The sequence below is a fragment of the Pseudophryne corroboree genome, unplaced genomic scaffold (genome assembly GCF_028390025.1).
Source record: "Pseudophryne corroboree isolate aPseCor3 unplaced genomic scaffold, aPseCor3.hap2 scaffold_144, whole genome shotgun sequence".
Classification (NCBI taxonomy): domain Eukaryota; kingdom Metazoa; phylum Chordata; class Amphibia; order Anura; family Myobatrachidae; genus Pseudophryne; species Pseudophryne corroboree.
The window spans coordinates 340348-367012 of NW_026968068.1; the positions used below are offsets into that span (position 1 = coordinate 340348).

General features: G+C 42.9%; 16 non-coding genes across 16 annotated transcripts; 11 read left to right on the forward strand and 5 right to left on the reverse strand.

Annotated features, from left to right (window-relative positions):
• Positions 1–2624: 2624 nt before the first annotated feature.
• LOC134996963 (U5 spliceosomal RNA) lies at positions 2625–2737 on the reverse strand. Its single transcript, XR_010199521.1, has one exon. It is a non-coding gene; the product is annotated as a U5 spliceosomal RNA (small nuclear RNA).
• Positions 2738–3023: 286 nt separating this feature from the next.
• On the reverse strand, positions 3024–3140 carry LOC134996967 (U5 spliceosomal RNA). Its single transcript, XR_010199525.1, has one exon. It is a non-coding gene; the product is annotated as a U5 spliceosomal RNA (small nuclear RNA).
• A 270-nt stretch (positions 3141–3410) lies between these two features.
• On the reverse strand, positions 3411–3526 carry LOC134996902 (U5 spliceosomal RNA). The gene has a single exon (XR_010199462.1). It is a non-coding gene; the product is annotated as a U5 spliceosomal RNA (small nuclear RNA).
• A 144-nt stretch (positions 3527–3670) lies between these two features.
• On the forward strand, positions 3671–3834 carry LOC134997035 (U1 spliceosomal RNA). Its single transcript, XR_010199590.1, has one exon. It is a non-coding gene; the product is annotated as a U1 spliceosomal RNA (small nuclear RNA).
• Positions 3835–3986: 152 nt separating this feature from the next.
• LOC134997402 (U1 spliceosomal RNA) lies at positions 3987–4149 on the forward strand. The gene has a single exon (XR_010199923.1). It is a non-coding gene; the product is annotated as a U1 spliceosomal RNA (small nuclear RNA).
• A 674-nt stretch (positions 4150–4823) lies between these two features.
• Positions 4824–4987, forward strand: LOC134997171 (U1 spliceosomal RNA). Its single transcript, XR_010199721.1, has one exon. It is a non-coding gene; the product is annotated as a U1 spliceosomal RNA (small nuclear RNA).
• A 152-nt stretch (positions 4988–5139) lies between these two features.
• LOC134997190 (U1 spliceosomal RNA) lies at positions 5140–5302 on the forward strand. The gene has a single exon (XR_010199739.1). It is a non-coding gene; the product is annotated as a U1 spliceosomal RNA (small nuclear RNA).
• A 671-nt stretch (positions 5303–5973) lies between these two features.
• On the forward strand, positions 5974–6137 carry LOC134997040 (U1 spliceosomal RNA). The gene has a single exon (XR_010199595.1). It is a non-coding gene; the product is annotated as a U1 spliceosomal RNA (small nuclear RNA).
• Positions 6138–6289: 152 nt separating this feature from the next.
• On the forward strand, positions 6290–6452 carry LOC134997454 (U1 spliceosomal RNA). Its single transcript, XR_010199961.1, has one exon. It is a non-coding gene; the product is annotated as a U1 spliceosomal RNA (small nuclear RNA).
• A 674-nt stretch (positions 6453–7126) lies between these two features.
• Positions 7127–7290, forward strand: LOC134997183 (U1 spliceosomal RNA). The gene has a single exon (XR_010199732.1). It is a non-coding gene; the product is annotated as a U1 spliceosomal RNA (small nuclear RNA).
• Positions 7291–8262: 972 nt separating this feature from the next.
• LOC134997116 (U1 spliceosomal RNA) lies at positions 8263–8426 on the forward strand. The gene has a single exon (XR_010199669.1). It is a non-coding gene; the product is annotated as a U1 spliceosomal RNA (small nuclear RNA).
• Positions 8427–8578: 152 nt separating this feature from the next.
• LOC134997224 (U1 spliceosomal RNA) lies at positions 8579–8741 on the forward strand. Its single transcript, XR_010199769.1, has one exon. It is a non-coding gene; the product is annotated as a U1 spliceosomal RNA (small nuclear RNA).
• Positions 8742–9415: 674 nt separating this feature from the next.
• Positions 9416–9579, forward strand: LOC134997162 (U1 spliceosomal RNA). Its single transcript, XR_010199713.1, has one exon. It is a non-coding gene; the product is annotated as a U1 spliceosomal RNA (small nuclear RNA).
• A 152-nt stretch (positions 9580–9731) lies between these two features.
• Positions 9732–9894, forward strand: LOC134997417 (U1 spliceosomal RNA). The gene has a single exon (XR_010199936.1). It is a non-coding gene; the product is annotated as a U1 spliceosomal RNA (small nuclear RNA).
• An 11822-nt stretch (positions 9895–21716) lies between these two features.
• On the reverse strand, positions 21717–21880 carry LOC134997214 (U1 spliceosomal RNA). Its single transcript, XR_010199759.1, has one exon. It is a non-coding gene; the product is annotated as a U1 spliceosomal RNA (small nuclear RNA).
• Positions 21881–22031: 151 nt separating this feature from the next.
• Positions 22032–22195, reverse strand: LOC134997071 (U1 spliceosomal RNA). The gene has a single exon (XR_010199625.1). It is a non-coding gene; the product is annotated as a U1 spliceosomal RNA (small nuclear RNA).
• Positions 22196–26665: the final 4470 nt, after the last annotated feature.

The following is a 26665-nucleotide window of genomic DNA, read 5'->3' on the forward strand; positions in this document are numbered from 1 at the left end:
TTATAGCTAAGAATAGGCTGCCTGAGGCAGGCCCCTGTTAAGTGGCCTGCTACTGAAGGCACCAACTACAAACTGAGCTCCCTGTTCATGGAAGCGGGGTTATAGAGGAGAATGCGCTGAGCATCTTGGGAACAGTCAAAAGCTTTGAGCCGGTTGGTGCCTCAGATCAAGATCCTACTCTACACCCCAATGTGAATCCTTGTGGAGTCCAGTGTACCCCACAGAAGAAATTAATGTGTCACACCCATTGGCAGCAACCTTAGAATAGCTGCTGACGGGCACAATTGAGAAAGGAAGGGGGGGGGGGGGGACATTTGAATCCAGCACATAAATGCAATTCAAATATGTAATTTGTACCTTCCTATTTTAAAATATAATGGATGAACCTCACCCTGTGAGAACAATCTTCATGATCAAGAGATCACATATGCAAAATAAGTATGAGTTGGGATAGGGCTGGGGAGGGTGGCTGCTCGGGCAGCCCCTCCCCCGTCAAGTTAAGGAGATTCAACTGAGGAAGCACAAGGGAACTCTCGTCTGGGGACAACAACTGCAGGGAGACCACATCTTTTCAGATGAACATGGGAGGGCGGAAGGCTGCCTAATACTGAAGCACCATCAAATATCAAACCATATGCAACATCTAGTACAAGCCTTCCTGGGGGAAGGTCTGCAGCAGACGGATTTGCATACAGTGATGTTATTCAAGCAGTGGGCCAAAGTTGGCTGGAACCCTCATCTGCCATTAAAAGAGAAAAGGGGCGTGCAGGGCATGGCGGCCTTTTGCAGTGCTTGGATGACCCCTAGTTCTCATTAAACACCCCCACCCTCCTTTGGTGTGGGGCTCATGTTGGCCATGCCCCATCCCCTGAAGCATTCAAGCTGATTTCTTGCAGCAGCTGGGCACTGTAACAGCTCCAGAGCTGTTCTGTAAGGCAAGTAAAAGGGTGTGGGCCCTGCAGCACCACCTGTAGTTTGCATTGTGCGTTGGAAGGCACAAAGTAAGCAGACGGGAGGAGAAGTCAGGATAGTGCGCAAGGGCATCCTTTTCTCTTAGTCCGTAGAGGATGCTGGGGTCACATTAAGAACCATGGGGTATAGACGGGATCCGCAAGAGACATGGGCACTTTAAGACTATCAAAGGGTGTGAACTGGCTCCTCCCTCTATGCCCCTCCTCCAGACTCCAGTTATAGGAACTGTGCCCATGGAGACGGACATTTCGAGGAAAGGATTTATTGTTAAACTAAGGTGAGCATCTTACCAGCTCACACCTTAAGCATGCCGCAGAACGTGGCATTCAACAGAACACAAGCCAACGGCATGAATAATTGCAGCAAAAAGCTGACCAGAACCATAACACAACATGTGTATAACCACAAGTAATAACTGCAGACACAGTATGGACTGGGACGGGTGCCCAGCATCCTCTACAGACTAAGAGAAAAGGATTTACCGGTAGGTATTAAAATCCTATTTTCTCATACGACCTAGAGGATGCTGGGGTCACATTAAGAACCATGGGGTTATACCAAAGCTCTTGAACGGGTGGAAGAGTGCGTACGACTCTGCAGCACCGAATTACCCAACTTGAAGTTATCATCGGCCAAGGTATCAAACTTGTAAAACTTAGCAAAAGTGTTTACTAAATAGCTGCTCGGCAAAGTTGCAATGCCGAGATTCCCCGACCAGCTGCCCAGGATGAACCCACCTTTCTAGTAGAATGGGTCTTCACCTAATTCAGTAACGGCAATCCTGCCATGGAATGAGCATGCTGAATCTTACCACAGATCCAGCGCATAATGGTCTACATGGAAGCAGGACACCCAATCCTGTTGGGAGCATACAGGACAAACAGAGCCTCTGTTTTCCTAATCTGAACCGTTCTGGTGACATAAATTTTCAAAGTTCTGACCACAGCCAGAGACTTTGACTCAACGAAGGTGTCAGTGGCCAAAGGCACCATGTGGAAAGATGAACCACCTTCGGCAGAAATTGTTGACGTGTCCTCAATTCTGCTCTATCTTCATGAAAGATCAAATAAAGGCTCTTGTGATACTGCATGGTTTGTACTGTTTTCCATGTGCTCCCAGATCTTTCAAGCAAGTAGCATGGTCAAGAAAGTTCTGTTTGAAAAGAAACAAACATTTACTGTCATTGTTATGCAAATAAACTTACATTAAAGCTAACCAGAAAGCACACTCGTTCTGTCTTTAAACTGATAAAAGAAACCCCAATAATATGGGCATACCTCCCAACTTTGTCGGCTCGCAAAGAGGGACACACGCGCGGCGAAGTCGCACGCGCTCCCAAAAAGGGCGTGGCCTAAGTAAAAAGGGGCATGGCTTCGCGGGAGGACCCGCGATCGCGAGTCACGCCCCCGTTTTCGGCACTGAGGGGGCATGCCCAGCGCTCTGTGAGCCGCTGGCATGCCACCTCTCCCTCTGACTTCAGTGAATAGACGCTGTGCGCACAGCGACTATTCACCTCTGCTCTGCTAAGCAGGGCAGCGACAGACAGAGCCTCCCAACTGTCCTACCCACCGCGGGACACTGCGGCCCGCAGGTGGGACAGCGGGACAGTCCCCAAAAAACGGGACTGTCCCGCGAAAATCGGGACAGTTGGGAGGTATGATATGGGGCATGCAAAAATTGAGATAAAACTCAGTTTTGCTCCTCTCCACGGAAATCTTTAGTAAAAGGCGAAAGATTTGTTCGTTCTGAAGAGAAACCAGAGCATGACCAAGATTCCACCTGTCGCCTGAGTGCCATGCCAGCAGTCCTCATTCAGCTCAAAGTGAGCACCCAATTTGAAAGAAAGAAAGCAGATTTCTCACCAGGCTTCCCCTTGCTATAAACATGGTTTGTACTCTTTTCCATGTGCTCCCAGATCTTTCAAGCAATTAGTATGGTCAAGAAAGTTCTGCTTGAAAAGAAACAGACATTTATTGTCATTGTTATGCAAATAAACTTACATTAAAGCTAACAAGAAAGCACACTTGTTCTGTCTTTAAACTGATAAAAGAAACCCCAATAATATGGGGCATGCAAAAATTGAGATAAAACTCAGTTTTGCTCCTCTCCACGGATAATCTTTAATAAAAGGCGAAAGATTTGTTCATTCTGAAGAGAAACCAGAGCATGACCAAGATTCCACCTGTCGCCTGAGTGCTGTGCCAGCAGTCCTCATTCAGATCAAAGTGAGCGCCCAATTTGAAAGAAAGCAGATTTCTCACCTGGCTTCTCCTTGCTATAAGCATGGTTTGTACTGTATTCCATGTGCTCCCAGATCTTTAAAGCAAGTAGCATGGTCAAGAAAGTTCTGTTTGAACATAAATAAACATTTACTGTCATTTCTATGCAAATGAGCTTACATTAAAGCACACTCATTCTATCTTTAAACCGGTAAAAGAAACCCCAAAAAGATGGGGCATGCAAAAATTGAGATAAAACTCGGTTTTGCTCCTCTCCACGGAAATCTTTAGTAAGAGGCGAAAGATTTGTTCGTTCTGAAGAGAAACCAGAGCATGACCAAGATTTTTATCTGAAAATATGTGTTCTCCCTGCAGTTGTTGTCCCCAGATGAGAGTTCCCTTGTGCTGCCTCAGCTGAATCTCCTTTACTTGACAGAGATGTGCCTGAGCAGCGGCCCTCCCCAGCCCTATCCCAAATCATACTTATTTTGCATAGGCGATACCATGGTCATGAAGATTGTTCTCCCAGGGTGAGGTTCATTCATTGCATTCTGGGTATGCTGACCCCTGTGATTTCCCCAAATGTGGGAAACTCGACTGCATTATTTGTGGTAGTGGGGGACTGTGTTTGTGCTTTCCTCTAGTCAGCTCTGGTAAAAGTCAGATTTATTTGTCTCAGATCTTCCTCTAGCCTTGTTCTTCTTTCGAGAGTTCCCTTGTGCTGCCTCAGTTGGATCTCTTTCACTTGACAGGGGGGTGCCCGAGTAGCGACCCTCCCCAGCTCTAGCCTAACTCCTACTTACCTGCCAGGTGAGATACTATGATCATGAAGGTGCTTCTCCCAGGGCAAGGCTCACCCATTGCACTCTGGGTGTGGTGCCCCTGCGATTTCCCCAAATGTGGGAAGCTTGACTGCATAATTTGTGTTTCCCCTGGTCGGCTCTCGTATAATTCAGATCTCTTTGTCTCAGGTCTCTCTCCAGCCTAGTTTGCTGTCTGTTTCCACTTCTTTTTTCATGAGCCCCTCCCTTTTATACCCTTGTGCACTATCCTGACTTCTCCTCTTGTCTGCTTATTTTGTGCCTTCCAATGCACAATGCAAACTACAGGTAGTGCTGCAGGGCCCACACCCTTTTACTTGCCGTACAGAGCAGCTCTGGAGCTGTTACAGTGCCCAGCTGCTGCAAGAAATCAGCTTGAATGCTTCAGGGGCTGGGGCATAGCCAACATGAGCCCCACACCGAAGGAGGGTGGAGGTGTTTAATGCGAACTAGGGGTCATCCAAGCGCCGCAAAAGGCCGCTATGCCCTGCACGCCCCTTTTCTCTTTTCATATGCAGACGAGGGTTGAAGCCAACTTTGACCCACTGCTTGGATGACATCACCGTATGCAAATCCATCTGCTGCAGGCCTTCCCCCAGGAATGCTTGCACTAGTTGTTGCATTTGGTTTGTTGTTTGGGGGTGCTTCATTATTAGGCAGCCTTCTGCCCTCCCATGTTCATCTGAAAATATGTGTTCTCCCTGCAGTTGTTGTCCCCAGATGAGAGTTCCCTTGTGCTGCCTCAATTGAATCTCCTTTACTTGACAGAGATGTGCCTGAGCAGCGGCCCTCCCCAGCCCTATCCCAAATCATACTTATTTTGCATAGGAGATACCATGGTCATGAAGATTGTTCTCCCAGGGTGAGGTTCATTCATTGCATTCTGGGTATGCTGACCCCTGTGATTTCCCCAAATGTGGGAAACTCGACTGCATTATTTGTGGTAGTGGGGGACTGTGTTTGTGCTTTCCTCTGGTCAGCTCTGGTAAAAGTCAGATTTATTTGTCTCAGATCTTCCTCTAGCCTTGTTCTTCTTTCGAGAGTTCCCTTGTGCTGCCTCAGTTGAATCTCCTTCACTTGACAGGGGGGTACCCGAGCAGCGACCCTCCCCAGCTCTAGCCCAACTTCTACTTACCTGGCAGGTGAGATACTATGATCATGTAGGTGCTTCTCCCAGGGCAAGGCTCACCCATTGCACTCTGGGTGTGCTGCTCCTGCGATTTCCCCAAATGTGGGAAACTTGACTGCATAATTTGTGTTTCCCCTGGTCGGCTCTCGTATAATTCAGATCTCTTTGTCTCAGGTCTCTCTCCAGCCTAGTTTGCTGTCTGTTTCAACTTCTCTTTTCTTGAGCCGCTCCCTTCTATGCCCTTGCGCACTATCCTGACTTCTCCCGTCTGCTTACTTTGTGCCTTCCAATGCACAATGCAAACTACAGGTAGTGCTGCAGGGCCCACACCCTTTTACTTGCCGTTCAGAGCAGCTCTGGAGCTGTTACAGTGCCCAGCTGCTGCAAGAAATCAGCTTGAATGCTTCAGGGGCTGGGGCATAGCCAACATGAGCCCCACACCGAAGGAGGGTGGAGGTGTTTAATGCGAACTAGGGGTCATCCAAGCGCCGCAAAAGGCCGCCATGCCCTGCACGCCCCTTTTCTCTTTTCATATGCAGACGAGGGTTGAAGCCAACTTTGACCCACTGCTTGGATGACATCACTATATGCAAATCCATCTGCTGCAGGCCTTCCCCCAGGAATGCTTGTACTAGTTGTTGCATTTGGTTTGTTGTTTGGGGGTGCTTCAGTATTAGGCAGCCTTCTGCCCTCCCATGTTTATCTGAAAATATGTGTTCTCCCTGCAGTTGTTGTCCCCAGATGAGAGTTCCCTTGTGCTGCCTCAGTTGAATCTCCTTTACTTGACAGAGATGTGCCTGAGCAGCGGCCCTCCCCAACCCTATCCCAAATCATACTTATTTTGCATAGGCGATACCATGGTCATGAAGATTGTTCTCCCAGGGTGAGGTTCATTCATTGCATTCTGGGTATGCTGACCCCTGTGATTTCCCCAAATGTGGGAAACTCGACTGCATTATTTGTGGTAGTGGGGGACTGTGTTTGTGCTTTCCTCTGGACAGCTCTGGTAAAAGTCAGATTTCTTTGTCTCAGATCTTCCTCTAGCCTTGTTCTTCTTTCGAGAGTTCCCTTGTGCTGCCTCAGTTGGATCTCTTTAACTTGACAGGGGGGTGCCCGAGCAGCGACCCTCCCCAGCTCTAGCCCAACTCCTACTTACTTGCCAGGTGAGATACTATGATCATGAAGGATCTTCTCCCAGGGCAAGGCTCACCCATTGCACTCTGGGTGTGGTGCCCCTGCGATTTCCCCAAATGTGGGAAGCTTGACTGCATAATTTGTGTTTCCCCTGGTCGGCTCTCGTATAATTCAGATCTCTTTGTCTCAGGTCTCTCTCCAGCCTAGTTTGCTGTCTGTTTCCACTTCTTTTTTCATGAGCCCCTCCCTTTTATACCCTTGTGCACTATCCTGACTTCTCCTCCTGTCTGCTTACTTTGTGCCTTCCAATGCACAATGCAAACTACAGGTAGTGCTGTAGGGCCCACACCCTTTTACTTGCCGTACAGAGCAGCTCTGGAGCTGTTACAGTGCCCAGCTACTGCAAGAAATCAGCTTGAATGCTTCAGGGGCTGGGGCACAGCCAACATGAGCCCCACACCGAAGGAGGGTGGAGGTGTTTAATGTGAACTAGGGGTCATCCAAGCACCGCAAAAGGCCGCCATGCCCTGCACGCCCCTTTTCTCTTTTCATATGCAGACGAGGGTTGAAGCCAACTTTGACCCACTGCTTGGATGACATCACCGTATGCAAATCCATCTGCTGCAGGCCTTCCCCCAGGAATGCTTGCACTAGTTGTTGCATTTGGTTTGTTGTTTGGGGGTGCTTCAGTATTAGGCAGCCTTCTGCCCTCCCATGTTCATCTGAAAATATGTGTTCTCCCTGCAGTTGTTGTCCCCAGATGAGAGTTCCCTTGTGCTGCCTCAGTTGAATCTCCTTTACTTGACAGAGATGTGCCTGAGCAGCGGCCCTCCCCAGCCCTATCCCAAATCATACTTATTTTGCATAGGAGATACCATGGTCATGAAGATTGTTCTCCCAGGGTGAGGTTCATTCATTGCATTCTGGGTATGCTGACCCCTGTGATTTCCCCAAATGTGGGAAACTCGACTGCATTATTTGTGGTAGTGGGGGACTGTGTTTGTGCTTTCCTCTGGTCAGCTCTGGTAAAAGTCAGATTTATTTGTCTCAGATCTTCCTCTAGCCTTGTTCTTCTTTCGAGAGTTTCCTTGTGCTGCCTCAGTTGGATCTCTTTCACTTGACAGGGGGGTGCCCGAGCAGCGACCCTCCCCAGCTCTAGCCCAACTCCTACTTACCTGCCAGGTGAGATACTATGATCATGAAGGTGCTTCTCCCAGGGCAAGGCTCACCCATTGCACTCTGATTTCCCCAAATGTGGGAAGCTTGACTGCATAATTTGTGTTTCCCCTGGTCGGCTCTCGTATAATTCAGATCTCTTTGTCTCAGGTCTCTCTCCAGCCTAGTTTGCTGTCTGTTTCCACTTCTCTTTTCTTGAGCCGCTCCCTTCTATGCCCTTGCGCACTATCCTGACTTCTCCTCCTTTCTGCTTACTTTGTGCCTTCCAACGCACAATGCGAACTACAGGTAGTGCTGCAGGGCCCACACCCTTTTACTTGCCTTACAGAGCAGCTCTGGAGCTGTTACAGTGCCCAGCTGCTGCAAGAAATCAGCTTGAATGCTTCAGGGGCTGGGGCATAGCCAACATGAGCCCCACACCGAAGGAGGGTGGAGGTGTTTAATGCAAACTAGGGGTCAGCCAAGTGCCGCAAAAGGCCACCATGCCCTGCACGCCCCTTTTCTCTTTTCATATGCAGACGAGGGTTGAAGCCAACTTTGACCCACTGCTTGGATGACATCACCATATGCAAATCTATCTGCTGCAGGCCTTCCCCCAGGAATGCTTGCACTAGTTGTTGCATTTGGTTTGTTGTTTGGGGGTGCTTCAGTATTAGGCAGCCTTCTGCCCTCCCATGTTCATCTGAAAATATGTGTTCTCCCTGCAGTTGTTGTCCCCAGATAAGAGTTCCCTTGTGCTGCCTCAGTTGAATCTCCTTTACTTGACAGAGATGTGCCTGAGCAGCGGCCCTCCCCAGCCATATCCCAAATCATACTTATTTTGCATAGGAGATACCATTGTTATGAAGATTGTTCTCCCAGGGTGCGGTTCATTCATTGCACTCTGGGTATGCTGACCCCTGTGATTTCCCCAAATGTGGGAAACTCGACTGCATTATTTGTGGTAGTGGTGGACTGTGTTTGTGCTTTCCTCTGGTCAGCTCTGGTAAAAGTCAGATTTCTTTGTCTCAGATCTTCCTCTAGCCTTGTTCTTCTTTCGAGAGTTTCTTTGTGCTGCCTCAGTTGGATCTCCTTCACTTGACAGGGGGGTGCCCGAGCAGCGACCCTCCCCAGCTCTAGCCCAACTCCTACTTACCTGCCAGGTGAGATACTATGATCATGAAGGTGCTTCTCCCAGGGCAAGGCTCACCCATTGCACTCTGGGTGTGCTGCCCCTGCAATTTCCCCAAATGTGGGAAACTTGACTGCATAATTTGTGTTTCCCCTGGTCGGCTCTCGTATAATTCAGATCTCTTTGTCTCAGGTCTCTCTCCAGCCTAGTTTGCTGTCTGTTTCCACTTCTCTTTTCTTGAGCCCCTCCCTTCTATACCCTTGTGCACTATCCTGACTTCTCCTCCCGTCTGCTTACTTTGTGCCTTCCAATGCACAATGCAAACTACAGGTAGTGCTGCAGGGCCCACACCCTTTTACTTGCCTTACAGAGCAGCTCTGGAGCTGTTACAGTGCCCAGCTGCTGCAAGAAATCAGCTTGAATGCTTCATGGGATGGGGCATGGCCAACATGAGCCCCACACCAAAGGAGGGTGGGGGTGTTTAATGCGATCTAGGGGTCATCCAAGCAGCGCAAAAGGCCGCCATGCCCTGCACGCCCCTTTTCTCTTTTCATATGCAGATGAGGGTTGAAGCCAACTTTGACCCACTGCTTGGATAACATCACCATATGCAAATCCATCTGCTGCAGGCCTTCCCCCAGGAATGCTTGCACTAGTTGTTGCATTTGGTTTGTTGTTTGGGGGTGCTTCAGTATTAGGCAGCCTTCTGCCCTCCCATGTTCATCTGAAAATATGTGTTCTCCCTGCAGTTGTTGTCCCCAGATGAGAGTTCCCTTGTGCTGCCTCAGTTGAATTTCCTTTACTTGACAGAGATGTGCCTGAGCAGCGGCCCTCCCCAGCCCTATCCCAAATCATACTTATTTTGCATAGGAGACACCATGGTCATGAAGATTGTTCACCCAGGGTGAGGTTCATTCATTGCATTCTGGGTATGCTGACCCCTGTGATTTCCCCAAATGTGGGAAACTCGCCTGCATTATTTGTGGTAGTGGGGGACTGTGTTTGTGTTTTCCGCTGGTCAGCTCTGGTAAAAGTCAGATTTCTTTGTCTCAGATCTTCCTCTAGCCTTGTTCTTCTTTCGAGAGTTCCATTGTGCTGCCTCAGTTGGATCTCCTTCACTTGACAGGGGGGTGCCCGAGCAGCGACCCTCCCCAGCTCTAGCCCAACTCCTATTTACCTGCCAGGTGAGATACTATGATCTTGAAGGTGCTTCTCCCAGGGCAAGGCTCACCCATTGCACTCTGGCTGTGCTGCCCCTGCGATTTCCCCAAATGTGGGAAACTTGACTGCATAATTTGTGTTTCCCCTGGTCGGCTCTCGTATAATTCAGATCTCTTTGTCTCAGGTCTCTCTCCAGCCTAGTTTGCTGTCTGTTTCCACTTCTCTATTCTTGAGCCGCTCCCTTCTATGCCCTTGCGCACTATCCTGACTTCTCCCGTCTGCTTACTTTGTGCCTTCCAACGCACAATGCGAACTACAGGTAGTGCTGCAGGGCCCACACCCTTTTATTTGCCTTACAGAGCAGCTCTGGAGCTGTTACAGTGCCCAGCTGCTGCAAGAAATCAGCTTGAATGCTTCAGGGGCTGGGGCATAGTCAACATGAGCCCCACACCGAAGGAGGGTGGAGGTGTTTAATGCGAACTAGGGGTCATCCAAGCGCCGCAAAATGCCGCCATGCCCTGCATAACCCTTTTCTCTTTTCATATGCAGATGAGGGTTCCAGCCAACTTTGGCCCACTGCTTGGATGACATCACCGTATGCAAATTCGTCTCCTGCAGACCTTCCCCCAGGAATGCTTGTACTAGTTATTGCATATGGTTTGATATTTGATGGTGCTTCAGTATTAGGCAGCCTTCCGCCCTCCCATGTTCATCTGAAAAGATGTGGTCTCCCTGCAGTTGTTGTCCCCAGACGAGAGTTCCCTTGTGCTTCCTCAGTTGAATCTCCTTAACTTGACGGGGGAGGGGCTGCCCGAGCAGCCACCCTCCCCAGCCCTATCCCAACTCATACTTATTTTGCATATGAGATCTCTATATCATGAAGATTGTTCTCACAGGGTGAGGTTCATCCATTATATTTTAAAATAGGAAGGTTCAAATTACATATTTGAATTGCATCTATGTGCTGGATTCAAATGTCCCTCCCCCCTTCCTTTCTCAATTGTGCCCATCAGCAGCTATTCTAAGGTTGCTGCCAATGGGTGTGACACATTAATTTCTTCTGTGGGGTACACTGGACTCCACAAGGATTCACATTGGGGTGTAGAGTAGGATCTTGATCTGAGGCACCAACCGGCTCAAAGCTTTTGACTGTTCCCAAGATGCTCAGCGCATTCTCCTCTATAACCCCGCTTCCATGAACAGGGAGCTCAGTTTGTAGTTGTTGCCTTCAGTAGCAGGCCACTTAACAGGGGCCTGCCTCAAGCAGCCTATTCTTAGCTATTAATTTTGACAAGAAAAGAAGAACTTTTTTTATGAGAATCTACAAGGGCTGCAGCAGGCTAGGTCTAATAGACATCTTTACTGCAGCTTCATCACTCCCAGCGGCACTGTATACTCCCGTGCCCTGGTTGCTGGGTCACTGCAGCGGAGGCTCCGGTTTCTTCCTAAGGTCAGTCACACACAATGTAACACCCCGGTATAACAAGTGTGTAAACTATGTGGAACAGGTCAGGGATACCTTGATGGACTATTCCTCCTTCAGCAGCAGCTCTTCTCTATTCCTGGCAGAGAGGCAAGGTTTCCCCAGACACAAAGAAAGGCAGGCAGGGCTTTGTATGAAAGAATAAATGGTTTACCACATAACTCAGAAAAGGAACTGATTACAGTAGGGAAGGGAAAGATTTGATTCAAGCAACTTAAACACAGACACCATATACACTTTAAGTCATTACACAAATGGTAATATAACTAAATCTGAGATTAATACTATGTTGCTTAGTAATAGAAATCAACTTATGCAGACAATATTTAAGTCCCAGATAACATTGGTGTCACTGCAGGGAGTCTCTATGTGCACGTTGGGGCCCGGTTATGTTGTTACATAGTTATATGCAGCTATTGTCTCCTTTAGCTGTGAACAAAATATTGTAGCTCTGTGTAGTAAAGATGATTGTTTAAAACAAACTGGAGCTGCTTCCCATGTAAATCGCTGCATAGGTATAGTAAATATAGGATAATGTCCTTTGCAGTGGAGTAGGTTTCAGTATAAATATGGATTTATCTCACCCAGTCAATAGATGTTTCTGAGGCAGTTTCCCCTCAGATGTAGGCCAGTCAGCATTGGTATAAAGGCTTTATACTCTCCTGTCTCTGACACTTGCTGTGCACTCTCTTGGCTGAGAGTGTCATGGCGTTCTTACTTGTTAATTGCTGCACTTCCACTGCTGTATTTTGCACTACTGCTTACTCTCTCATGCAATTTTCAGCTTATTTGTCTCCCCTCTCTCAGCTGCTCATCTCTGCGTAATGGCGTCGCCAGCTCTTTCCTCACCATGGCTCCAACTGACTTCTCAAACTGCTGTTCAATTTTCTTTTAAATAAACTTTATTTAAAATGGCACAGGCAACTACACTGTTGTCAAAAATGTCCTTGTTGTTATGGGATATCACACGTGCCCCCCCCAAAACATGCGTGTCCTCACGCATTTTGGTTTTATCCCTATATAAACTTCTCACTATATCCAGTCACATTCATTAGTGAACACAGATTATGTCTGAAACATTAACATTTATCAACATTTTTAACATCAGTATCTGATAGGTATAATTCCTTTTGTGCTATAGTACATTAACACATGCTCCTGGAGCAATCGGTTGAAATCTGGACAGTATATGGTCTTGAAAAGTTTGTCTAGGAAACCTCAACCCCCCTGCCATGGATGAGTATTGAACTCTTTCTAAACTGTCTTTGGGACATGCTGTACAAAACTGCAGCTGACTATGGTGGTTTTCTGTTTTGCAAGCCCTAGTCTTCTTGCCTCCTTGTCGGTGACAAACCACCTTAGTCTGCTGTAAATACATTTTATGAGCCTCTTCCATTCCATCTTGGGATTCAGTATCACAGCTGGTTTGGGACAATGGATTCTGGAGAGAAAGAGGCAGCAAGGTTCTTCTTACAGAACAGGTTGGACAGTTTCGGCACCATCTCTTGATGTCTTCCCTCATTTCAACCCAAAAGAACTTTTTCCAGATGCTTGTTTCCATCCTTTTGCACCCAGGGTGACCTGACTTGTCGTGATATTCTTCAAGCACATAACAAGCACTTTGTCTTGGAATTACAAGTTGACTGATCCTATAATGAGTATTAGGATCCACACTACATCGAACCAACTGTCCTTTCTCTTCAAACAGCCTTTCTCGCTGTCTCAACAACTTCAGGAGTTCTGGCGAGGATTCTTGCCTTTGTCGCTTGGTCAGGTATTTCCCAATCTTCAGTAAGGCTTTGAGGTGTCTTATCATCTGACTTTTATCTTGCAGGTGGTCAAAACTGGTTCCTTGAATAGGTTGCTCACAGTTTCTAGAACTGGATGCTATATTATTCATGCCTAACATTGAAGCATTCTTTCGGATAATCTGGACACTGGAGATGGGCATTTCTATCATTATTTGGCTAGCCTTATTTTTTTCATGTTCCTCTCTTACAGATAATTCTGTTATCATTCTTCCCTTTTGTTTGGCTATCCCAGGTTGAAGGCCTTGTTTCTCCTGGAGCTTGTCAGTTTGAAACTCTCCTTGGAGTGCTGCTACGAGCTCCTCACAGCAGTTCCGCAACACATTCATGCCCACTATCACTGGAGGCAATCCATCATCTTGGGCAGTGGTGATGATGAAGCCTTGCTGTGGTAGCACTGTTCGTCCGATTTGAATTTCAGCTTCCCAGTATCCTTTGCAAGGGATGCAGTGCCCATTGCTTGCAATCGGGTTTATCAATGTGGAAGTTGACGGAAACATCTGTTCCTCAGTCCAATGCTGCTCAAACTGTGTTGCTTGTATTGTGGTCACTTGTGATCCAGTGTCTAAGAGAGCGGGCATTGAGACTCCATTGATGCAAACTTGAACCACCGGGCATTGGCTAACATAACGGGTTAACCACATGAATTTGGAGTTTAAATGATCTGGCTGCTCAAATTCTCTCTTAATTTGTCCGCTTCCTTCACAGCTTTGAAAAATGGGTCGCCTTTGGGAGGCAAAGTGGCTGGAAAAAAGTGTCTCCCTGCTTCTATGTAGGTCCCATTGGGAACTGTTCAGTGGTCTCCTCTCCTGGCACCATTCCATTTCTTCATGGAGCAGTGCCTGCTGTCTCTTCAGAATCTGCAGGTCTCTGCGCATCTCTGTCACACCACGTGTCAGTTCAGCCAGCAGACTTCGTAACTCACTAGAAGAGTCAAATATGCATGTCTTTGAACATGGCACTGTCACTCCTTTTACTGTAGGTGGGTAAGTAGCTCCTTTAAAACTTGACTCCTGGGCATCAGAATTCTCTTGATACCGTGGCATCTCTGGAATAGACTCTTGTGGAACAGCCCCTGAAGTAAGACTGGAGCCTAGAACTTTAATCGCAGCCTCTTTAAAATCCAGGAATGTGCTTCCAGGCTTCTGCAATCTCAATAGTCGCAGCTGAGTTTTACAAATTCGCCCCTTGCACCTTCAGTGAACTGGTCCAATAACATTTTCTCTTTGTCATGCACTTGCTCAGGGTCTGCTTGCTGAACATCTCTGAGTGCTTCCTGCAAGCTGAGGGCATAGCCCCGTAGTGACTCTCCTGGTTGTTGCTTTCGAGCAAAGAAGTGCATTTTAAGTTCTGACACTGTCCTTGTGTCAAATGTGGTAGCAAGCCTGTTGAGGATCTGGTCCACAGTCTTCTTCTCTTCAGTAGGCCAGGAAGTAACCTCTCTAAGTGCAAGCCCTTTCAACTGTCCCATCAAGATCTCCACCTTTTGCTGCTCTTTCAGCGGGTACAGACGAAACAAAGACTGCAGTAGTATCCTCATCAGTTTATTTTTGTCAATTACCATTTTAATAATCGGGTAAAGAAAATTAAGTGGATTTTTGAAAGAAAACAATACTGTCAATATACTATTAAAACAAATTAAAATGGTAAAAGTTATTGTACTTTAAGTAAAAATAAAAGAGCAAAAATATCAATCCCAGTTTTGGATTACTTTAATTAACAAAAAAAAATGCATATAGCAGAGGATAGTTTCAATCTGCCTACCTCTGGGCTATGGACCCAGCATGCTTCCATTACAGTACTCTGCTGCACATGTAATTGCAAGAGATCCTGAAGCACTCACTCATCATGGGAAAGTACCAATGTGTTTCTTCATTGGTTGATGGAAGAAACATCTTACAAAAACTCTCCAGATTATTGACTATTTAAAGTTTTTCTTGGAAACGTTCTAGATGAATGCTTATCAGCCTTTGTCAGTATGTACTTTTGCAAAGTGTCGCTGTGGCGCAATCAGTTAGTGTGTAAGGCTATTAACCAAAAGGTTGGTGGTTCAATCCCACCCAGGGACGTAATTGACCTTGTTATCAGATTTTGGTGATCTTTAAGTAGACAAGTCAAAATTTCAAAAACCCCTCTTATGGTGTAGGGTACCTGGCCTTCTCTGATGTAATCAGAGTTAGATTTGATTCAGTGATTTTATAAAAACAGCTAGGAAGCACAATTTAGCAGTGGTTTGCAGAGAAAAAGAAATATGCTGGCAAAAAAATCCAATTGAGTGATTAAACAGCTCTTCATTTTCTGGCTTTACTTTTATGCTAACAAATTTGTTCTCTGAAAAGTGTCCACAAAGCCAAATATCTGATTAACATCTTTGTAGGGATGGTTTTTCACCTATTACTAAATTAAACTTGCTTCATTGGAAAGGCAGCAAGATGCATCCTCATTTCAATATCTACTGAAATAATACAGGTTGACACCAGGAAACATTAACGCCACTGCATCCTTGCTGCTTTCTCATGTGGAAGTCTGTTTAATGTGAAAACAAGGTGATATCTAATTAGCACACAGGTAAGGAATTAAGAAAATCTTTATTTAAGGGTGAAGATGTTTCTCACAAAATCGTTGCCCCAATGCATCATTGAAATTCAAGCTGGAAAGATGATTTTAATATATCACTTGTACATTTTGTATTGCTCTTCTGGTGACAATGTAGTTTGTTTTTGTCAATTACCATTTTAATAATAGGGTAAAGAAAATTAAGTGGATTTTTGAAAGAAAACAATACTGTCAATATACTATTAAAACAAATTAAAATGGTAAAAGTTATTGTACTTTAAGTAAAAATAAAAGCTAAAATATCAATCCCAGTTTTGGATTACTTTAATGAACAAAAAAAAATGCATATAGCAAAGGATAGTTTCAATCTGCCTACCTCTGGGTTATGGACCCAGCATGCTTCCATTACAGTACTCTGCTGCACATGTAAGTGCAAGAGATCCTGAAGCACTCACTCATCATGCGAAAGTACCAATGTGTTTCTTCATTGGTTGCTGGAAGAAACATCTTACAAAAACTCTCCAGATTATTGACTTTTTAAAGTTTTTCTAGGAAACGTTCTAGATGAATGCTTATTAGTCTTTGTCAGTATTTACTTTTTGCAAAGTGTATCTGTGGCGCAATCGGTTAGTGTGTTCAGCTATTAATCAAAAGGTTGGTGGTTCAATCCCACCCAGGGACGTGATTGACCTTGTGATCAGATTTTGGTGATATTTAAGTAGACAAGTCAAAATTGCAAACCCCCTCTTATGGTGTAGGGTACCTGGCCTTCTCTGATGTAATCAGAGTTAGATTTGATTCAGTGAATTTATAAAAACAGCTAGGAAGCACAATTTAGCAGTGGGTTGCTGAGAAAAAGAAATATGCTGGCAAAAAAATCCAATTGAGTGATTAAACAGCTCTTCATTTTCTGGCTTTATTTTTATGCTAACAAATTTGTTCTCTGAAAAGTGTCCACAAAGCCAAGTTTCTGATTAACACCTTTGTAGGGATGGTATTTCACCTATTACTAAATTAAACTTGCTTCATTGGAAAGGCAGCAAGATGCATCCTCATTTGAATATCTACTGAAATAATACAGGTTGACACCAGGAAACATTAACGCCACTGCATCCTTGCTGCTTTCTCATGTGGAAGTCTGTTTAATGTGAAAACAAGGTGATATCTAATTAGCACACAGGTAAGGAATTAAGAAAATCTTTATTTAAGGGTGAAGATGTTACTCACAAAATCGTTGCCCCAATGCATCATTGAAATTCAAGCTGGAAAGATGATTTTAATATATCACTTGTACATTTTGTATTGCTCTTCTGGTGACAATGTAGTTTGTTTTTGTCAATTACCATTTTAATAATCGGGTAAAGAAAATTAAGTGGATTTTTGAAAGAAAACAATACTGTCAATATACTATTAAAACAAATGAAAATGGTAAAAGTTATTGTACTTTAAGTAAAAATAAAAGAGCAAAAATATCAATCCCAGTTTTGGATTACTTTAATTAACAAAAAAAAACGCATATAGCAGAGGATAGTTTCAATCTGCCTACCTCTGGGCTATGGACCCAGCATGCTTCCATTACAGTACTCTGCTGCACATGTAATTGCAAGAGATCCTGAAGTACTCACTCATCATGGGAAAGTACCAATGTGTTTCTTCATTGGTTGATGGAAGAAACATCTTACAAAAACTCTCCAGATTATTGACTATTTAAAGTTTTTCTAGGAAACGTTCTAGATGAATGCTTATTAGCCTTTATCAGTATGTACTTTTGCAAAGTGTCGCTGTGGCGCAATCAGTTAGTGTGTACGGCTATTAACCAAAAGGTTGGTGGTTCAATCCCACCCAGGGATGTAATTGACCTTGTTATCAGATTTTGGTGATCTTTAAGTAGACAAGTCAAAATTTCAAAAACCCCTGTTATGGTGTAGGGTACCTGGCCTTCTCTGATGTAATCAGAGTTAGATTTGATTCAGTGATTTTATAAAAACAGCTAGGAAGCACAATTTAGCAGCGGTTTGCAGAGAAAAAGAAATATGCTGGCAAAAAAATCCAATTGAGTGATTAAACAGCTCTTCATTTTCTGGCTTTATTTTTATGCTAACAAATTTGTTCTCTGAAAAGTGTCCACAAAGCCAAGTATCTGATTAACATCTTTGTAGGGATGGTTTTTCACCTATTGCTAAATTAAACTTGCTTTATTGGAAAGGCAGCAAGATGCATCCTCATTTCAATATCTACGGAAATAATACAGGTTGACACCAGGAAACATTAACGCCACTGCATCCTTGCTGCTTTCTCATGTGGAAGTCTGTTTAATGTGAAAACAAGGTGATATCTAATTAGCACACAGGTAAGGAATTAAGAAAATCTTTATTTAAGGGTGAAGATGTTTCTCACAAAATCGTTGCCCCAATGCATCATTGAAATTCAAGCTGGAAAGATGTTTTTAATATATCACTTGTACATTTTGTATTGCTCTTCTGGTGACAATGTAGTTTGTTTTTGTCAATTACCATTTTAATAATAGGGTAAAGAAAATTAAGTGGATTTTTGAAAGAAAACAATACTGTCAATATACTATTAAAACAAATTAAAATGGTAAAAGTTATTGTACTTTAAGTAAAAATAAAAGAGCAAAAATATCAATCCCAGTTTTGGATTACTTTAATTAACAAAAAAAAAAATGCATATAGCAGAGGATAGTTTCAATCTGCCTACCTCTGGGTTAAGGGGCCCAGCATGCTTCCATTGCAGTACTCTGCTGCACATGTAAGTGCAAGAGATTCTGAAGCACTCACTCATCATGGGAAAGTACCAATGTGTTTCTTCATTGGTTGATGGAAGAAACATCTTACAAAAACTCTCCAGATTATTGACTTTTTAAAGTTTTCTAGGAAACGTTCTAGATGAATGCTTATTAGCCTTTGTCAGTATGTACTTTTGCAAAGTGTCTCTGTGGTGCAATCGGTTAGTGTGTTTGGTTATTAACCAAAGGGTTGGTGGTTCAATCCCACCCAGGGATGTTATTGACCTTGTCATCAGATTTTGGTGATCTTTAAGTAGACAAGTCAAAATTTCAAACCCCCTCTTATGGTGTAGGGTACCTGGCCTACTCTGATGTAATCAGAGTTAGATTTGATTAAGTGATTTTATCAAAAAACAGCTAGGAAGCACAATTTAGCAGTGGTTTGCAGAGAAAATGAAATATGCTGGCAGAAAAATCCAATTGAGTGATTAAACAGCTCTTCATTTTCTGGCTTTATTTTTATGCTAACTAATTTATTCTCTGAAAAGTGTCCACAAAGCCAAGTATCGGATTAACATCTTTGTAGGGATGGTTTTTCACCTATTACTAAATTAAACTTGCTTCATTGGAAAGGCAGCAAGATGCATCCTCATTTCAATATCTACTGAAATAATACAGGTTGACACCAGGAAACATTAACGCCACTGCATCCTTGCTGCTTTCTCATGTGGAAGTCTGTTTAATGTGAAAACAAGGTGATATCTAATTAGCACACAGGTAAGGAATTAAGAAAATCTTTATTTAAGGGTAAGATGTTTCTCACAAAATCGTTGCCCCAATGCATCATTGAAATTCAAGCTGGAAAGATGATTTTAATATATCACTTGTACATTTTGTATTGCTCTTCTGGTGACAATGTAGTTTGTTTTTGTCAATTACCATTTTAATAATCGGGTAAAGAAAATTAAGTGGATTTTTGAAAGAAAACAATACTGTCTATATACTATTAAAACAAATTAAAAAGGTAAAAGTTATTGTACTTTAAGTAAAATAAAAAGAGCAAAAATATCAATCCCAGTTTTGGATTACTTTAATTAACAAAAAAAAAATGCATATAGCAGAGGATAATTTCAATCTGCCTACCTCTGGGTTATGGACCCAGCATGCTTCCATTACAGTACTCTGCTGCACATGTAAGTGCAAGAGATCCTGAAGCACTCACTCATCATGGGAAAGTACCAATGTGTTTCTTCATTGGTTGATGGAAGAAACATCTTACAAAAACTCTCCAGATTATTGACTATTTAAAGTTTTTCTAGGAAACGTTCTAGATGAATGCTTATTAGCCTTTGTCAGTATGTACTTTCACAAAGTGTCGCTATAGCGCAATCAGTTAGTGTGTACGGCTATTAACCAAAAAGTTGGTGGTTCAATCCCACCCAGGGACGTAATTGACCTTGTGATCAGATTTTGGTGATATTTAAGTAGACAAGTCAAAATTTCAAACCCTCTCTTATGGTGTAGGGTACCTGGCCTACTCTGATGTAATCAGTTAGATTTGATTAAGTGATTTTATAAAAAAAACAGCTAGGAAGCACAATTTAGCAGTGGGTTGCAGAGAAAAAGAAATATGCTGGCAGAAAAATCCAATTGAGTGATTAAACAGCTCTTCATTTTCTGGCTTTATTTTTATGCTAACAAATTTGTTCTCTGAAAAGAGTCCACAAAGCCAAGTATCTGATTAACACCTTTGTAGGGATGGTTTTTCACCTATTACTAAATTAAACATGCTTCATTGGAAAGGCAGCAAGATGCATCCTCATTTCAATATCTACTGAAATAATACAGGTTGACACCAGGAAACATTAACGCCACTGCATCCTTGCTGCTTTCTCATGTGGAAGTCTGTTTAATGTGAAAACAAGGTGATATCTAATTAGCACACAGGTAAGGAATTAAGAAAATCTTTATTTAAGGGTGAAGAGGTTTCTCACAAAATCGTTGCCCCAATGCATCATTGAAATTCAAGCTGGAAAGATGATTTTAATATATCACTTGTACATTTTGTATTGCTCTTCTGGTGACAATGTAGTTTGTTTTTGTCAATTACCATTTGAATAATAGGGTAAAGAAAATTAAGTGGATTTTTGAAAGAAAACAATACTGTCAATATACTATTAAAACAAATTAAAATAATAAAAGTTATTGTACTTTAAGTAAAAATAAAAGAGCAAAAATATCAATCCCAGTTTTGGATTACTTTAATTAACAAAAAAAAAATGCATATAGCAGAGGATAGTTTCAATCTGCCTACCTCTGGGTTATGGGCCCAGCATGCTTCCATTGCAGTACTCTGCTGCACATGTAAGTGCAAGAGATCCTGAAGCACTCACTCATCATGGGAAAGTACCAATGTGTTTCTTCATTGGTTGATGGAAGAAACATCTTACAAAAACTCTCCAGATTATTGACTTTTTAAAGTTTTTCTAGGAAACGTTCTAGATGAATGCTTATTAGCCTTTGTCAGTATATGCTTTTGCAATGTGTCTCTGTGGCGCAATCAGTTAGCGTGTTCGGTTATTAACCAAAAGGTTGGTGGTTCAATCCTACCCAGGGACGTAATTTACCTTGTTATCAGATTTTGGTGATCTTTAAGTAGACATGTCAAAATTTCAAACCCCCTCTTATGGTGTAGGGTACCTGGCCTTCTCTGATGTAATCAGAGTTAGATTTGATTCAGTGATTTTATAAAAGAACAGCTAGGAAGCACAACTTAGCAGTGGGTTGCAGAGAAAAAGAAATACGCTTGCAGAAAAATCCAATTGAGTGATTAAACAGCTCTTCATTTTCTGGCTTTATTTTTATGCTAACAAATTTGTTCTCTGAAAAGTGTCCACAAAGCCAAGTATCTGATTAACACCTTTGTAGGGATGGTTTTTCACCTATTACTAAATTAAACTTGCTTCATTGGAAAGGCAGCAAGTGATGTCATCCAAGCAGTGGGTCAAAGTTGGCTTCATCCCTCGTCTGCTTATGAAAAGAGAAAAGGGATATGCAGGGCATGGCGGCCTTTTGCGACGCTTGGATGACCCCTAGTTCGCAATAAACACCCCCACCCTCCTTCGGTGTGGGGCTCATGTTGGCCAATGCCCCAGCATTCAAGCTGATTTCTTGCAGCAGCTGGGTACTGTAACAGCTCCAGAGCTGCTCTGTAAGGCAAGTAAAAGGGTGTGGGCCCTGCAGCACTACCTGTAGTTTGCATTGTGCATTGGAAGGCACAAAGTAAGCAGACGGGAGGAGAAGTCAGGATAGTGCACAAGGTTATAGAAGGGATGGGCTCAAGAAAAGAGAAGTGGAAACAGACAGCATACTAGGCTGGAGAGAGACCTGAGACAAAGAGATCTGAATTATACGAGAGCCGTCCAGGGGAAACACAAATTATGCAGTCAAGTTTCCCACATTTGGGGAAATCGCAAGGGGCAGCACACCCAGAGTGCAATGGGTGAGCCTTGCCCTGGGAGAAGCACCTTCATGATCATAGTATCTCACCTGGCAGGTTAGTAGGAGTTGGGCTAGAGCTGGGGAGGGTCGCTGCTCGGGCACTACCTTTCAAGTGAAGGAGATCCAACTGAGGCAGCACAAGGGAACTCTCAAAAGAAGAACAAGGCTAGAGGAAGATCTGAGACAAAGAAATCTGACTTTTACCAGAGCTGACCAGAGGAAAGCACAAACACAGTCCACCACTACCACAAATAATGCAGTCGAGTTTCCCACATTTGGGGAAATCACAGGGGTCAGCATACCCAGAATGCAATGAATGAACCTCACCCTGGGAGAACAATCTTCATGACAATAGTATCTCCTATGCAAAATAAGTATGATTTGGGATAGATGATACTGGATGTGTACACAACCGCCCACACACCAACCTTGTGTGGACAGAAGTATACACTCTCCGGCGCCAGTACCCGCTGGATCAAGGAGATTTTAGACAATGGCGGAGACTGCTGCTCCTGATACAGGGATAATTGCAATCCCTATATTGAACAAAAAAACACAAAAACTACCCACACAGGTGTGACCCTCTGTAGGAAATCAGTAGCGCTGTCCCCACCATTTATCGGAGATAATCAATAAATAATTAAAAAATGGCTAATTACTATTAAATTTTAAAACATATAAATCATATTTTATTAACATATATTGCTGCAGCAAAATTGACATACATAAAAATGCATATTGTGTATAGTGGATGCCTTTAATGTAAATGCTCCACATACACAAATGTATATACTTAATTACGTTTATTCTCTGAGGCTTGGATTTTAATAAGCTGACTTCAAAATGTCCACATAGATTAATGATAGACCAATGAGCTCGGCATTTACGGACACTGCTTGCATGAGTATGTCCTTAATTAATTAATGTCCCGAAAAAGATGTGTGCACACATATATCACTTTGAATGGATAGTTACCATGGGCGATAAGTTTTTCATTCACCTCTTTAGAACAGTCTGTTTAGGACCGTCCCAATTGGAAAGACTCCCTCTGCTGGTGCTTGTCCATTTACTGCAGAATATCTGGAGACAATATCCACGGGAATCCGTCCACAGTGCTCCGGCTCCCTCTGCTGGTGGCTAACCGCAATTGCAGGTGGACTGGCTGTTTTGTCGTAGCCAGAAGCCGGTGATCGTGTAAAACAAGCAGGAGGTGATAGTCACTGCCAGTAGGTCCTTCGAAAATGCGTTTCTCCGCCTTCCCAGTGCGTTCAGCGGCTTCCTCAGTTCGAATGACCATCATCCCAATGAACACTTTATATAGCCCCACTTATTTGAAATTCCCGCGGCCATTCGCGCATGCGCACTCAAACGTGCGTTCCAAGCCTCAGTCTCATTACAAACTTTAAATAGACTCCAGCGGCCATTTTAGCTGGTTAAAACACACGATCCAAGCCTCATTATCACACCCGGAAGTTGCATCCATCGTTCTTATTAACAATATCAGAATCAAGCCTCGTTTTAAAACATAATTATCTACAACTTCATATTCAATTATACTGAACTCTAATGCAATTTGCTCAACAAGATTACGTCACTTAGTTTAATCATAATTAATTTATCATGATTACAAGTAATCCATGTCTTATTTGACAACATCAGTACAAATATGACCGTATTTAAGAACAATATTAATACTAGTCAACACATCCTATTTTATTAGCACAGGTGATAAATATATTAAATATACTGCTCAACAGTATCATTACTCGGAAATAAAAGGGGACTAATTTTGATTATAATTTGTACTTTATAATTTATAATTTAGATCCCCACACGCCATCTTGTGGTTCAAATACATAATTACACCCCTTCGTATTGTTATACATAATCCTGTTATCTCCATCTCCTTAATCCAGCATCATAAGGAACCATATCCTATCCCACCCCCCCATATATTATATGTCAAGAATGATATTTATAAAAATCAAATATTTATATTATAAATATTAAACATTTGAACTTAGATTTTATTTAACTCAACCGTATCATTCAGACCCTGCGGGATCAAGGTTTTTAGGCTAAAGATCCAGAAAGCCTCTTTCTTACATAACCTTTTATACCTATCACCTCCTCTACTGGTTACCGCCACTTGTTCAATTGCCATGATTTGTAGATTATCACTTTTCCCTCCATTGCATTCCAAAATATGGCGGTATAGGTAGGTGTTTCCTACTTTTTTATCTATCTGTCTTTTATGCTCCATGAACCTAACGTGAAGTGCCCGAGTGGTGCGCCCCACGTACTGTGCTCCACAACCACACTGTAAGACGTAGATAACATACATGGATCTACAATTCAGAAAACTTTTTATATTGAATTTCTCTCCCGATACAGATGAGACAAATTGTGTGGTTTTCTTTTTTGTGTGTTTGCATGTTGTACAGTTTAGTCTACCACACTTATGGAACCCTAATGGCGGTTTGGGTATCCATGTATCTATTTGTCCCCCTTGGGCATCTGGAGCCATGGATTTTTCCCCAGGTCTCCTAAAAAAACTTGGAGCTAGTGCGGACTTCAGACTATCTGACTTCCGAAATATTACCTGTTCACTAAGGACTACATTGGAGTTCAACATCTCATCCAACTTGAGAATAGAAAAGTTCTTCTTAATTATCCTCTTGATCTTGTATGCACTAGTATTATACTTAGTTACAAACATTGTTGTCCTATCCGTCATTTTGTTATTTTTCTTTCTAGTATTTTTGCTGGTGGTATCCAATAAATGGTCTCTTTCCATATTTTCCACCTCCTTCCAAGCCTGGTCAAGAACAGATATTGGATACCCCTGCGTAAGAAACGCCCCATAGAGAGATTCCATTTGTTCTCTTGCTCCTTCTTTGGTGGAACAATTCCTTTTTATCCGAAGGAACTGGCCCTTCGGTATATTATCCTTCCATCGTTGTAAATGACTACTTTTGTAATGTAAATATCGGTTTTGATCTACCTCCTTAACAAAAGTATTTGTTATAATGATGTCATTTTCGATCTTAAGTGCTATATCCAAAAAAGTGACCTGTGTGGGGTGGCAGTACCCCGTAAACTTCAAACCATAATTATTGCAATTCAAACTGGCAACAAATTCTTCTGCTGATTCAGTGCTCCCCTCCCAAATGAAAAATAAATCATCAATGAAACGGCCATAAAGAACCAGGCTCGCCCCGAGATCACTGGTCCACACATGTTGTTCCTCGAACCGCCCCATAAACAGGTTGGCGAAACTCGGAGCGAACCTGGTTCCCATGGCCGTCCCCCTAGTCTGTAAATAATATCGTTTATCAAAAATCAAATAATTATGTTCGAGTATAAATCTAATACTCTCCAAAATCAACCACCGCAATTCTTCCCCTATATTAGGGTCTCTTAACAGATAAAATGCCACTGCCTCAATCCCCAACTGGTGCTCAATGTTAGAATATAATGATTCTACATCACATGTGATAAAACAATAAGTTGACTGCCATTTAATATTTTTAATTAAATTTAAAAAATGTGTAGTGTCCTTAATGTGTGATTTTAATTTGACAACATAACCCTGTAAAAAACTGTCTATAAAAAAAGATAAATTGCTGGTCAATGAATCTACCCCCGCAATAATGGGTCTTCCCGGGGGGTTAATTAAAGTTTTATGTACTTTTGGAAGACAATAATACGTGGGAATTACCGGATTATCAGAAAACAAAAAACATTGAGTTTCTCTGGATATAGCACCTAAATCCACTGCCCTATTTAGCAAGATTTTTAATTCCTTTTGAAACTGTGCGGTGGGATTGTGGGTCAGTCTTGAATACAGGTGGACGTTGTTTAATTGTCTATTGGCCTCCGCCAAGTACATCACTGTATCCATTACCACAATCCCACCGCCTTTATCAGCTTGTTTAATAGTCAAGGAGGGATCCCCCCTCAAGATTTTTAGTGCTGATCGTTCCTTAGTACTCAAATTATCCTTTAACGATTGTTTCTCTGATTTTTGGCACATCTCCCTAAATTGTTCTAATGTTGACTTATAGAAGCTCTCAATATAGGGCCCTCTATAAGTCAGCGGGTAAAACTCAGACTTATTTTTAAATCTGTTTGTCCCATTACCATCAAATATTTTAGTATAGTCCTCCTTATTCGACTCATTCGTTGATTCATCTGCCAAGGATTCTAATATATCAACCATTAATTGGTCATCCTGATCCAATATAATGGGATTACCTTCAATACCTTTTTTCTTCATATTTTTCATCGCGAAATATCGCTTTCTACTTAGCGTTCTGATATATCTATTAAGATCAACGAATAGATCGAATAAGTTGGGTTTTTGGGCGGGAGCAAAGTTTAAGCCCTTTTCAAGCAATCTCAGTTGATCTGGACCCAACTTTTTTGAGGACAAATTAAAAACCCCTTTTCCCTTCACTTTAATTTCATGTTTTTTACTTGACCTACTCTTTCTTCCTCTCTTTCCTCTGGCTCTTGTTCTCTTTGCCTTTTTCCGGACCACCCTGTTCCTTCGTACTTTCTTTGTGGACGGTTTTGGAATCTGTGGCTGTCCTCCAAAAAATTATTTGTGCCACCATGGGTGTTCGACTGTTGCCTATTCTTCCCTCCCATATCTACCCAATCATCCCTTCCAGAGTCTCTTCTACTCCACTTGGAATATGGGGCTGGGGATTTGACACTATTTTGTTGGAATAAATTATCATGCCTATTCCTATAGGTATTTGGTTCCCAATTCCCCTCATCCTGATTCCTAAAACTCCTGGAATCTCTCCGATCAATTGGGGTTCTTGGTCCCCTGTAATGACC